This window comes from Erpetoichthys calabaricus, chromosome 5, assembly GCF_900747795.2.
Source record: "Erpetoichthys calabaricus chromosome 5, fErpCal1.3, whole genome shotgun sequence".
Lineage (NCBI taxonomy): Eukaryota > Metazoa > Chordata > Cladistia > Polypteriformes > Polypteridae > Erpetoichthys > Erpetoichthys calabaricus.
The window spans coordinates 225243502-225258628 of record NC_041398.2 but is presented as its reverse complement, the minus strand read 5'-3'; the positions used below and the strand labels follow the sequence as shown (position 1 = coordinate 225258628).

Sequence of the window (15127 nt, the reverse complement as noted above, 5' to 3'; positions counted from 1 at the left end):
TTTCATTTTTCTGATCCGCACTGTGCATTTTTCAGCATTAAAGGCTGCGGTAGAACTCATACTATACACGTTACTTTATTAAAAGTGAAACTGGCCCATAAGTATTAGTATGAGTGAGATTTGTTTGGTGCTTAGGTGCTCAGATTCATGTTTATTTACTGTAAATGAATGTTACTAGTGTATTTAACTTTTATTTTCAATTGACTATATTTTTCCCATTGTGCGATTTGTTAGTTTTATTTCATGTCTGTTAAGTATCATTTTGTTTAAATTCATTTTTTTTCCCAAGAAGCCAAGAATAAAACTGCATAAAAAAACATTCAAATGACTTGTTGATATGACTGTCCGTGTGTGAGGAAAAGTACCATGAATTTACACAGAAAGTTACAGACTCACATCAAATGTATGTTTGTATTACATAATGATAATAATAATTGAAACTCACTACTCAAAGCACTAAATTCAGAGACCATGCAGGATTCGAGCCTATTACTTTGAGCTTGGTAAGTGGTGGTTTATCCATTGCATCATATGCACAAACCCGTGACAGAGCAGCATTACCACTGTGACAACTGGTTGAAAATGAAACGTGCAAACACACGTCTTTTACTTTGTACCGACTGATAGCTGGGCTCAAGCAACATGTCCATTGAGCAATTTCTCTTTCTTCAGTTTTATTTTTGAATGAAAGCATACTTGGGTGGCGCAGTGGTAGCACTGCTGCCTTGCAGTTAGGAGACCTGGGTTCGCTTCCTGGGTCCTCCCTGCGTGGAGTTTGCATGTTCTCCCAGTGTCTGCATGGGTTTCCTCCGGGCGCTCCGGTTTCCTCCCACAGTCCAAAGACATGCAAGTTAGGTGGATTGACGATTCTAAATTGGCCCTAGTGTGTGCTTGGTGTGTGGGTGTGTTTGTGTGTGTCCTACAGTGGGTTGGCACCCTGTGTTGGCTGGGATTGGCTCCAGCAGACCCCTGTGACCCTGTGTTTGGATTCAGCGGGTTGGAAAATGGATGGATGGATGGAAGCATAGTTGTTTTGTTACTCCTTTTCTGAAAGTGTTTATTGGATATTTGAGCTTCAGTTTTCACACATCCTACACTTCACTTCAAAATTATGTCATTCTATAGTTTTTCTCTTCCTTTTTGGGTGGGGTTTGGATCATTTTTTGCTTTTAGTAATTTTTTTTTTTGAAAGCAGTTACTGAATTTTGCTCCATCTACGTCTACACAAGTATAAGAAATAACAAAGCCTGGACACTTGAGTGAGGCACAAAAACTGTTTTATAGAAATTCTGAAATAATGGTTTAATCTTCAGTTGACTTGATTTCACAAAAGTGGTTTTAAAATTGGGGGAAAATAGAGAGCAAACGTCAAGCCAACATATTTAAAAACTGGCTTAACAGTAAACTAATACAAGAATTAAAAGAGAATATGTTAAATTGAATGCAAACAACCAAATTGTAAAAGTGGATTAGCTTCTTATAGAAAACAACAAGTTCATATGTTTTTGGCTAGAAGTACTAGTCTGTTGACTGTTTCTGGCATTGTAATGTTCTTTGGCAGGATACAAAGTTGCTACCAAAGATGCAGGTTTGCTTAAAAAGCTACCAGAGGCAGAGCTGGTGGCAGGAATGCATAGGCACCATCTGACCAGTAGACCCACTCCTCCATTAAGATGGGCGAAATAACCATAAATAGTTTGAGAGACAAAATATTTTGTACAGTAGACTGCAATGTGATGTAAGTGATGCTTTATTTGCATTGCAAAAGAAAGATTACCTTTCCAATTAAAATACAATGCAAAAAAAGTGCACAAAGAATGAGAGGGGTCCACCACCTCTTCTAATTTATTTTTGGGAAATAAAATGAACTTACATATAAACAAAAATCAAAATTGAATTCAAAAGTGCTTACAAGTTTACTTATTTCTGGCAGTATTTAGCCTAATATCTCCTGTAAGTAAATGGAATGTCATATCCTGAAACAGTTAAAAAATTGCCCTTATTAAAATGTTTTTTTTCCCCTGTTAAATCTTGTACTGCCTTTTGACCACTTTTATTTTCCAGCTGGGACATTGTGCCAAAATGCATAAATATGAATTAACCTGCCTGCAAATTTACCTGATGTGCTATAGTTCCTAATATTAGACTCGGCTCTGTTGCTAGCTAGTTAGCCATCATAATCAGGACACATTAACCCCTTCACTTATTTGGCAGCATGTGTGTTTGCATAGCGCTGAAATGACTTGATCCTAGTTCACACTGTATTTGCATATACATGGTAAGTGGACTTAAGAAGAGACCTGCCTCCTCAAGAAGCTTTGCAACATGTGTCTTGAGAGCGTGAGGAAAAAGATAGATTAAAATAAATCTTTCATTTTTTTCCCCCAGTTCATGTCAAAATCCTAAATGTTATTTTTAAACTACAAGTGGCTGCTTTGGATGGTCTCTACCAACATGACAACTAGAGTGAAGACAGCAGGTCATGCCAGAAGCTATATCTTTAATGGTAATGTTGTTTGTTGCCAATTAAAATCAGTCATATGGCCACCAATTTTTAATGGTTATTGATAAAAAAAAAGAAATCACCCATCATTTAGTTGCTATTTTATGTGCTTGCATTTTAGCATGCAACTTAGTAAGCTACCTCACTTATACACTGCCATAAAAGAACGAACTATGGTAAACACAAAAAATGATCAGTGACTTAAAATATATAACAAAAGAGTATGGATATTATTTGTCAGAATATTTACCATGTAATAAACTAAACTTATTTGAATAAAGTGTTTTACCTGAATTCACACGGCACTTGATTCTAAGTAGACATTGGATCTGCTTTCCTATGGAAAGTGCAGCTAGCATTGTCGCTGTCTTGGTTACTTGGTGACATATTGAGGTGTGACAGTCTTAGCACAAAGTACATAACAAAAGAATTTTGAATTTTAGTTTATTGGACTACAGTTTGTATGTTCTTTTAATTTTGGATGTTTAATTATCTATGATTTTTAAATCATTTTCTTTCTCTGCCCTCTACTGAGTAAGGTGTAAGACCCACAGATGAACTAGTTTGTTACTTTGATTGTGATGAAATCTTTAGTAAATAAAAAATAAATTATTAAAGCATTAGCTCAAAGAATGTTGCAGTTAATCCCAGGATTACTGTGACATACAGTAAGTACAACTTTCCAATTTGTAGTCTTATATGTTCTAGTTTAACATTAAAATTGTTGTTAAAGTCAGTTTTCCAAATGTTTGGAAGATCTGTACATGGCAGTTACAATTTCTTATCTGTCAGGTTAGCCACTGTGCTTATCCAAGTCTATGCATTTCTGTTTTACATCTGTTAATTTGCACTGATATTCTGAGTGAACAAGGTAAAGTGTGTTGTACATACTTCATAACAATGTCAATTCATTCTTTTTTGTATATGTTTTACTAATTAACAGTATCTTAAGCATTTGAACATAATTTAAGTGTGTGTAATCATGATGAGCTGATCTGTATTTTAACTACTTGTGTTTTGAGAGGAGCTAATACAGTATATGTAAATATTAAATTTGTCAGGTTAGTAAAGTTAGGCAACTGATCTATAATATCAAAAATTTGGTTACAGTATCTCATGGTATCAATGAAGCTTGATACATTTTTGCTGTTTTCATATTTTAAGCTGTAAACTCATTAACAAGGCCAGGAGAAAGTTAAATTTAAGTAAGTGATTATGTGAAATTACTTTAAAGAAGTGATTCTAGAAGTATTCCTATCGACCATTAATCATATTTGAATAACTTACAAAATATACAGATGGTAAACAATTATACCAGCTTTATATTGGGAATTGTCTTTTTTTTTCATTTAAATTATTGATTTAAATGAATTATTTTGCCAGTGTGAGGTTTTTTTTTATTTATGTAAGCGCTGCCTTTTTTTTTTTTAATTTAAACAAGTATGAGATGCATTATGTATTAAAAAGTGGTGCAAACTTTTTATTTAAAAAAATAATTCACTGCAAGTGATAGCCAAAAAATAGAAAATATATACAGGGCCTTAAATGGAACTTTGGTCCATCCAGATTGTGTAGGTTGTTCAGTGGCAAATTGTTTGTGTATCCTTTCTACCCATTGTTGATTTTCTACCAAGCCTAGTTGGCATAGAGTGTTTATTAAGTTTGACTGTTTCTACAGTACACCAATGTGAATATAAAAGTCGCTCATTAAGACAGCTCTGTCACAGTTAATCACTATGTTGCATAAAAAGTTGCTATATTCAGCCATGAAAATGAGTATAGCCCTGGAGTTGGTAAAATTGGCACTACATTTGTTCTTGATTATATTTTAAAAACAAATATAAGTACCTAAAATCATATTAAGTTGTACTTCTTTTAAGTAATTTGCAATATATCATAGAAAATCATTCTAAATGTGCCTTCTCAACCAGTATTTCCCATTATTGTTAGAAGGTAAAACCATCCTCAAATAAGGGGAATGTTGTCTGTATTACTGAGCAATGTTTCAGCAGTAAGTAAATACACATCAGACTTGATGTATTGTATGTGAAACCAAATGACCCCTTGCCATAGTTAAGTTACATGTTCAATCTAATTAACGGTTGAGTGTGAATATTAGCATTTGAATGAAAATCCTACAGAGGCCTAGTCCAATGGGGTAGGTGAATTAATGGCCATAATGCTTTGTGGTCAACCGCTTTGCCTGTAAGTCCTCATGTCTTTAAGGCAGTAGTTACCTTCTTGTCAAGGTTATATGTCTGGTAATGTGGGAACTGTATGAAAATTTTGACTTTGTTATCGATACCAGCTTTCGGACCACAGAAGGAATACCAAAATGGTTCTGAAGCAAATGACAGATAACTCCAAAAACCCTCATCTTACTCCAGCTTCACTGTTGCATCACACTATGCACTACTTATCCCCAAAGCAAAGTTATCTGATGTGTTGCTTAAATACCACCCTTGTGTGTCTGTTTAAATGAAGAGCCTGTCTAAAAGTAACTCTGTGCTGTATTAGGCATAGCAATGCATTGTGTCTCTGTCACCCAAAGTCTTAGAACACCCACAGCAGTTCAACTCCAGTGAATAATCTGAAACCATACAAAGGTAAGCGGTAAACTGCCAGAGATTCTAAAAAAAAAAAAAAAGTTTGTTACCCAAATCAAAAAAAAAAAAATTTTATTTTCGGTGTTATTAAAAAAAAGGGCTTTTTCAGGGAACAGGTAAAAGGTTAACTTAGAGTTGTACAAAAACACCTTTTTCAGGGAACATATAGACAACTTGCAGCTTTTCAGAAGTTATGAATGGAAGTTAACTAATTAGCACATACTTTTATTGTCCTGTCTATCCATACACCTGTCTGTCCACATAAACCTCCTCAACTCCCACGGGATCAATTTTGATTAAATTTATTAGATTTATTCTGTGCACTGTACACATTTTTGTAATCACTTAAAAGCATTGAATTTTTGAACTTGTCTGTCTTAAAACAGTGGAACATTCTGTGTGACTTCAATTACAAACATTTGAACAGGAAACGTACAGTTCCAGGCTGTGTGGATGAGTAAGACTCTGTCATCCCAGTAAATTAAATATTATTTCAGCATTATGTGATACAGATACATAATGCAGTATTTGCTATATTAGGCATAATGACATGACTTTTGGTTTAATGTAATAATTTGAGTCATAGTCCAGCAACTAAAAAATGTTTCATTAGCTACTAGCTAGTATACGTTGAGAATTTCACTTGCTATATTTCTTTTTTTTTTTTTTTGATGTGATCATTCTGCTAACTTATGGTGCTGCATTACACGCTTGAATTCATGTGTAACGTTAGCATGTTTATGTTTACAAAAATGGTTTGCGAAGAATTGTAACTCCCTGTCTGAGCAGAAAACATTTTTTCAGTCTCATGAGCAAAGGAAATCAAAAACTCAATGAGAGTGCAGCGGTGAGTCCTACCTACAGCACATCAACTCCAACTGAAAGGCATATCGGTCACTCAGAGTCAAAAGGCAGGAGCGGGGCGGAAAAGCAAAAATTCCAGACGAGTTGGCTAATGGACATTAGATGGCTTTTATACAGTCTGGTGGATGACACGATAATGTGCAAAGGTTTCTGCATTAATGTGAAGATCTAACAGTATATTCCTGACATTCAAATGACATGTAGCAGGCTTCAACAGTGTTTTGGCTACAAGGTAATGTGACAAAGAGTCTGCAATGGTAAAATGTTTCCAGACACAAAACACGAATGATAATGCAAAATGATATGGTCACTGATGTAAAATAAACTCTGCATATTACTTAGCAACGGGGAGAAATGAGTTTCACACAAATGAATCCACTTATTTTGCTACAAAAGTAAAATAGCCTGAACATTTCCCCCATATATAACTATGATGTTCATTGTGCTGAACTAATTTCAATCATTACCGTAGATTTGCCAAAAAAAAAAAAATAAAGCTTTGGTGTTGGTCAGATATTCCCATTATGTTTTGACACTAAACCTCTTTCACAGAAGCTGAAAAAAAAATGTAATACAGTAATCCCTCCTCCATCGCGGAGGTTGTGTTCCATAACCCCCCGCGAAAGGTGAAAATCCGCGAAGTAGAAACCATATGTTCATATGGTTCTTTTTATATATTTTAAGCCCTCATAAACTCTCCCACACTATTATAAACATTTCCCGCACAATTATACAGCATAAGCCCTTTGTGTTCTCTTAGATATTAGGTAAGATTCGTTGAAATTATGTATGTAAACACAGTTTATATACAGTAAAACTAAATATTATTTTAAAGATATCGAGCGTCTCCGATATCACATATGTTACAGCCATTACGACAGACAGGCCACCAGCAATAAATACGTACAATGCAAAAAAAATTGTATAAAGTAAAATGTGTGTACAGTGACACTAAACTATGTACATGTAATAAGTACTGTACATAGATAATTAATTATGGTTACTCACCAACAATGACACGACGACTTGTCCGATAACGATGAGTTTAATTTTACTGCACAACAAAGGATAGCGTTACAGCTCTTCTAAAGGAGCCTCTTCAGGCTACTGTGTAGCACCGCCGTTGTTCTTCTTCCAGCACTCTTCAATCCAAATCCCTAAAGCAGATTCCATCCAGACTACTGCCTTATCACATCCACTTGCAACTCGTTTTGCGCCCTGGTTAAAGGACACTGCGGCCGTAGATCTTACATGCTTTTCCTCCTTTTTAAATAAAAAGAATCGTGGACTCATTGATGCCGTAATGGTGTCCTGCAGCGGTGTAGCTGTTCCCTTCCTTCAACATATCCAAAACTTTTACCTTTTCTGCAATCATTTGCATCTTCTGTTGGCGCTTGGACATGGCCCCTGAAGCAGTAGCAGGAGCACGTTAATGCTGAATGAGTGAGATGAGACTTCCTTGTTAATGCAGCACTCCGTCGCTGAGCCAATCAGCACACAGGAACTTAACTGCGTGCTCTGATTAGGTAGCTTCTCAGTCATCCGCCAATAGCGTCCCTTGTATGAAATCAACTGGGCAAACCAACTGAGGAAGCATATACCAGAAGTAAAAAGACCCATTGTCCGCAGAAACCCGCGAAGCAGTGAAAAGTCCGTGTTATATATTTAGATATGCTTACATATAAAATCCGCGATAGAGTGAAGCCGCGAAAGTCGAAGTGCGATATAGCGAGGGATTACTGTAACTTAAATTTCATGTTTAAGTCTGAAGTGTGTGTTTTAATGTGATTCTGAATACATAAGCTAAATTGCAAGTTTAGTTAATTTTTTGAAAACTGTTGTTGTTATGGAAAGTGTGTGTGTGTGTGTGTTTATTGCACACCCAGAGCCAGAAGTGCTACTAAATGTTTTATTCCTATTTATTTTCAATGTATTGTTATGTAAATGTTGCATAAAAACTAATACTATGTTTAAAATAACAAGTAGTTAATTAAAAAAAAAATACATTTCTGAAAATTTTATACATATGTTTATTTAATGAAAAGTTCCATTTCATGAATTTTGTGTTTAATTTCAAATTTTTTTTTTTTAAAAATCCAACTAATCGATTTGACAAAATAAACTTCAGATTAATTAGTTATCAAAATAATCATTAATTGCAGCCCTAAACTGCATCATTTCTTTCATTATGTCTCATTGTTTTAGGCCAGGGATACTTTGTTACGGACCTTGAGATCTGCAGTGGTTGCAGGTTTTTACATAAACCAGTTTCTTATTTAAAACCTGTTTGTTTACTAATAAAGCAAGGATGCTTTAAAACAAATATTTTACTCGTATGGGCAGAAGGTGGGATATCAGAGCATCCTATTTTCCTGAATTGTACCAGTATCAATCACAATAACATTTGTTTAAACAAAGCAGAAAATCCAGGAGATGCCTCATCCTGTATTGATTATTTTTTCACTGGTGAACCTGGTTTACAGACTGGGAAAGGAAGACGTGCCGATGCTTCAGGCTGTATCAGATTACTTTACTACCTGCAAACAGAAGGAGATGCTGTAGGACTAGAAATTGCCAAACCAGTTTACAGCCTGGGACAGGAAGGTTCTTAAAACATCAAAAACTTTAATCTGTTTAAGTATGCTTGTTTTCCCAACAATAATGAGCTTGAACAAATTCATCCATCATACTGACAGCCAGCCAATCAGGTATACCGTATATATAATCACATGTTGCTAAACTGCTGTGGAATTGTAAATATGACGTCAGGCGAGGGCACCTGATTATCTGATCATCAGCTAAAACATTTCATGAATATTGATTGCTAATTCATCTTTGACATCTTTAATTTTCCATAACTTTGCTATCAGTCTTATTTTCTATTATTCCTTGTTCTGTTTGGTATTATTCATGTAATAAATACATTGCTTTTAAAGTTATATACTTTTTCTTTATATCTAGAGTGACTGAAATGATAAAGTCGATATTAAGAACACCTGGAGCAGTCGAAGTTTACCATACACTTCAATCTGCAAGGTTTTTTAAGGCTGAATGTGAGAGTTCCATCCAATAGTAGGGAACAGTATGTAAAGTAAGGTATTTTTGGTTGATAAATGGCCTATAACCAAGGATGTTGAGCCTTTGCATGTTTGAATATATTCCTAGAGACCAAGTAATGTTTAGGTCTGAGCTATATTTAAAACATTGTATGATGTTCATGCTGATAATAAGTAAGTCTCTTGAAGGGAAAGCGGACTGACTGTGAGTGTGTTATTCATACGGTACTTGAGTGGGTTAAAGTGGTAGGGAATAACATGCATGTGTATACGACTTTCATATGGTACATTTGTGGTCTTTGTGTATGCATATATCTATGAATAAGCGATAAGCAAAACACACAGCTTGCCAGGATTATCAGACCACTTCTCCTTAGCGTGCGTTCAGCCACCCTAACCCCCTCCCCCCTTCACAACGCGAGCGACAGAGACACGAAGTGGCAAAAGGCAGCTGCTGTACAGGCTTTGAAATAATCGGGCAGTTAGACATGCAGAACAGGCAGCTTGCCAGCAGCAGAAAGACAGCAGATTATCCGACAGCATCTCCTTAGCATGCGTTCAGCCGCACCCCCTTCACAACGCGAGCAGCGTTGTAACCATGGCCGGGGCCAGAAATAAAGGACAAGTATTGTTTTTACAAAAGTTTTAAAGTAAAAGTGAAAATAATGCATATGTAAAAATTTCCATGAAAATAACAATCTCTTTAAATTTTATATCCGGTAAACCAAACCTGGGAGTGGGCGAGCGAAGGGAGCAGGGGCAGAGCTCCCCTAGTAGTAATAAATTCAATCACCTACCTTAATAATTAAATGCATTCAACGTCTTATTATTTTATAACAGTCCATATTGTGTTGTTTCTTTTTTGGGTACAAATAACACATTAAAAATAGATTTGCACATGTGCAAATTTGAGACTTAGCTGAGGACACCTCACTTAAATAAGCATTTTGCTACTTGAGGCAGAGTTGGCTCCACTAACAGCAAGTGTTTATTGTTAAGATGGGTTTGGGCAGTCCACAATTATGCATGCATTTGTGATATATAAGCAGCCATAAAGACCAGTCGTCAGTAACATTAATCAGCGTACAAAATGCACAGAGGAGTGCATAATATCTGCACTGATGCAATGTATGGTGTATTATTGGACAGCTTTGAATGGTGCAAATACTATCTTGACAATTTCTTTCTAATCCTTATTTGTGCTTAGGGTTTAGAAGCTCTTCGTAGTATGCAACAAGAGGAGCACACCAGGATTGATCCTAGAAAGCTCTAAGTGTGGCATTTTTTTCTTATACATTGCACATCCCAGCACTGCTTTAGTGTTAGAGGTTTACTAACTTAGAATTGGTATGTTTTTTGTAACAAATGATTTTAATGTTATGGAACATACTTTTTTTTTAAATTATTACTTTGTTATCTTTTTAAATGATAATGTATTTGTATTTAAAGGAATCTGCTAATCTAAAGCAGTTTTAAGGATGTGTTTAAACTGGTACACCATTTCCTCCTGAGGAACGTTAAAATCCAAAAGAAATTTGCGTATTAAACAGGAATCATCATTTAAGTCAGTGCCGTGTAAGTTGGCTGGTGTCACTACCAAAAGTGTATACTAGATCAAAAATAGGGCCTTTACAGCAAGTAGAAAAATTTAATATGGTAATATCAAAACACTGAAGATTTAAGAAATCTGCTACAATTATTATTTGAATTATTTGAATCTCTATGAATATTAAAGTCACCCAGTAATAATATACAAGTATAATGAAAATACAAGGGTTCAAGAAGATCAGATAAATCTGCAATAAAGTTTGATGATGATTTTGGAGGATGATGTGGAATATGTGTAAACAACAACCTGAATTGTGAGGATTGTTTACATACAGTGGGTATAGAAAAGAATCAACCCCTTCGAAATATTCCCATTTTTTTTGCTTTACAACCTTAAATGAAAACACACAAACCAATATTTTTTCCAGCTTTATTTACTCAATGCAACCTATAACAGCCAAGTGAAAGATATCACAGCTACAGTTCAGAAATATTATATAAAATCAAAATCCTATGTAGAAGGATTTCCAGAAGAGTATCAATACTGACAACAAGAAGTACTAGGGTGTTGTACAGTGTTAGCCATTATGAATGTAGTGAGAAGCAAAATGACACCTTTTATTGGCTAACTAAAAGATTATAATATGCAAGCTTTCGAGGCAAATCAGGCCCCTTCCTCTGGCAAGATGTTTAGGTGTCATTTTGCTTAACTTCTCATGACAACAAGAAGGAAATTGAAGAGGCAGTTTTTGTGTCCTTGACACTTGATTGGAAATGGGTGCTGTTGTCATTGAACTTTGCTCTGTAATAATCATTATAGGGTTGGGCAATCTTTCCAAAATATCATATCACAAACATTTTAACCCAAAATGACAATTCACAATCTGAGCTGCGATCTATCTTTTCAGTGTGGCATTTACTTAAGAGAATATCCAGACTGAAACTCATTAAGACCAAAGTTACACTTTATTTTAAATATTTATTGAATTCATTTGAGTATATAAGAAAATAATTCTAGCAATAATAAAATGTAAATGAGGGCAATTTTCAAATTCTGACACTTTCAAACATGAACATTCTTTAAAAAATTGTAATCAGCAGCTAACAGATAACATAAAATATAACCAATATAAACAAGTGCACTTTTAAAATTCTGGCAGTTTCAAGTTGGGATCAACAGCCACATAACCATAAAACAGATTTAAAAACAAAATGTATTTGAATGTAAACATTATAAGTGCAAGAAGACTGTTTCACAATCCTTCTAGGTAATAAGATTACAATTAGAGGTAGAAAGGTAGATGATGAGGTAGAAGCAGGTGGAGAATCAAATGTCCAGTACCTTTCATTTTAAATACAGCTACAAACAACTTCACTATGCTATTAAACTAGCTAACTAAACTCCAGGCACTTTAGTTACATATTTTAAACATGAAAGATTAGGTTGACATTCTGTTTACATTAGATGTAATGATTTTCTGCTTACACAATCACAGGTTTTTAGCAAGGAAGATCAATTGATCCACTTTATGGGATTTTACAGCAGCCCTTTGACTTGTGACAATATTGCCACCCGTGCTAAACACTCTTTCTGATGTTGCACTGGTTGCTGGGATACAAAGATACTTTTTTGCCAGGCATTCAGACTCGGGTACAGCTCAGATATTCGACTGGACCATAAGTCACTCGTCGCAAAAAATTCACCATTCTTTAATTGCTTCGCAACCCTCCGTCAGCAATCGCTATACATATGTGGAATGGCAGTATCAAAAAATATTTGCTACTTGGAAGATCATATCGCACATCTAAAATGTGCATCAGTTTCTTAAAACCAACGTTGTCTACAGCTTTCAATGGTATCGTATCCTTAGTTAGGTAGAATGTGACTGCCTAAGTCACCTCTTTCCATCGTTTGCAAAAAATTCACCATTCTTTAATTGCTTCGCAACCCTCCGTCAGCAATCGCTATACATATGTGGAATGGCAGTATCAAAAAATATTTGCTACTTGGAAGATCATATCGCACATCTAAAATGTGCATCAGTTTCTTAAAACCAACGTTGTCTACAGCTTTCAATGGTATCGTATCCTTAGCTAGGTAGAATGTGACTGCCTAAGTCACCTCTTTCCATCGTTTGCTGCTTTTATCATATTTTTTTTTGACTGCTCTAATGTGTCAGTAAACAACAACTGTTTATGCTTCATGACCACAGCTGAGTGGGGTTGTACTGACCAGACTGAAACAGAAGTGCCAACCGTTGTCCGACAAATTTTACATTTAACTTTGCTTTGTGCAGTATCTGACTGTGCATAGCCGAACCACTTTCACACTACTGACGTTGAGTACTTTTTTGGCACAAGCTGCTTATCTGCCATGCTTCTTGCGCTCTATGAATCTTTTTCAACTTCTTCACACAAGAAAGCTGTGGTGGGGGACATGTGATATAATTTAGCCAATAACAACAGGAAAACATTCTGTTGGCTTGTGGGCTTGTCACGGATCCATCAGTATCAAGTATCAGAAGAATTTAGAAGATCACTATCTGTACGATTAACTTGAAAATTAGATTGTGGAAGTCTTTAAGATCGATCACAATCTAAAATCGCCAGATCGCGTACCCCATGGTCATTGGTTTACTAAGTATCCTAAATCTAGTTGCCCTTGGCATAACTCCGAGACCTGGTTAAAAACCGACATTTCAGAATAACACAGAATCAACCAAGAAATGATTGAAGGAGAGCAAAATAAAAAAATTTTCAATTGCCAGCTCAGTTTTAGGTTTAAAACTTTAAATGCATATTGTCTAAAGAGCAGAAAACTAGTAATTGAGATGACCTTTTAAATGATTCTTTTTTTGTATTAAAGAGTTATGGTAAATGTTCTTACAGTATTTACAAAGTTGGGGCTATAGCAGTCATTGGCACACATCCCCTCCTTTATTTATACCAGTTATAAAGATAGTTTGTTATATTTATGTCTCCTATCTTTCGTCTGCTTATATGAACATTAGGTCTTGGATCCATACATAAAGTGCTTACAGTACATTTTCTCAACCATCTTCTGACTCCTGTTGTCATACAGTTGTACTTCATCTTTCATATTTCATATTGAAGGAGTCTTTCATAATTTTTTACATACTTACATCAGAATTATGGCTAAACAGACCTATCAAATGTAGTAATATTTGTTAATGAAATATAATATTTTTCCTTTACATAAAATTTGTTGAAACATGTATATATATATATATATATATATATATATATATATATATGATCGTTTGTCTTTTATTACAATATAAAGTTTTGGGGTTTGAGCCCCGTATACTGCAACAAAAATCAAATCGTCAATTGTTTTTTACAAAAAACTCAAAAGACATTGAAGGGAGGGAGGACGAACAGTTTATGGTGATGGACCAGATATTAAGACATGGGATGCTGGGATAATCGTGGTGGATTGTGGGCGTATGACGTCATCACGGGTAAGCAGAGGGAAGAAAGGAACCTGGAAGTGTGCGTCTTCGAGAGTCATCCAGGCGATCTTTATGGCGGCGACGTCTCGGCCTTTCTAAGGAAGCAAAGAAAGAAAGATTAGTACACTGCCGTTGTCCGCCTGCGGGTTTTGTCGCAAAGCAAACCGGGTCGTTAAGCTGTTCCCCAAGCGCTCATGTGTGACAGGGCCCCCTTAGCCCAGACCCATCAGGTCGGGCGACCCGAACCGAGAGGTTGTGAACCCGAGAGAGTGCATCAGCGTTGGCTTGCAGGTTGTCCCGGTGATAAACGAAAGTAAACTTGAACAGCTGCAAGTCCAAAGACCCCCTGGTGACTGGAGGATTCGAATCCCGATGAAGAGCCATCCACTGGAGGGCGGCATGATCCGTCACCAGGGTGAACTCTCGACCCAACAGGTAGTACCGCAGGTGGGGTCACTGCCCATTTAATGGCCAAAGCTTCCCGCTCCACCGCTGCATACTTCGTCTCCCGGTCCAGCAGTTTCCAGCTCAGGTATATCATGGGGTGTTCGACACCGTCGATGCTTTGGCTCAGCACGGCACCTAGACCTGTGTCCAAAGCATCGGTCTAGAGAATAAAAGGAAGTGAAAAGTTAGGAGTTCTTAATATAGGTGCCGTAGTAAGGGCCTCTTTCAAGTCACTGAATGCTCGTTCAGCTTTCTTTTTCCACACCACATGTAAAGGGGCCCTTTTCTTTATCAGGTCTGTCAAGGGTGCTGCTCTCTCAGAATAACAAGATACTGTGTTGAATGGCTGGCTACATATTCCGGTCCTCACCCCCAGGCCGCCAGGAGGAGCTCTCAGAACAGCGTGGACGTGCCCCGAGTTCCAGCAGGGCCTCATGAACTATGTAGTTTTTATACGCAGCCCTGCTGGATACCTTGGGGGCCACCAGGAGTCGCTGTAGGGGGACTCAGAGGCTCGTATGTGCCCTATAACCCGGGAGTACGTCATGGTCACATGACAGGAAGAAACAACGTGCTCCCGGGGTGAAGAAAAGGACTGATTACCCTGACCCGGAAGGAATAAGGACTTGT

The 15127-nt window shown here is 36.5% G+C and overlaps 1 protein-coding gene across 1 annotated transcript in view; it reads left to right on the top strand.

Moving 5' to 3' along the window:
- The window catches only part of LOC114652284 (poly [ADP-ribose] polymerase tankyrase-1), a 208201-nt gene that overhangs the window by 106436 nt on the left and 86638 nt on the right, over nt 1-15127 (top strand). The gene's annotated exons all lie outside the window — the stretch shown is intronic.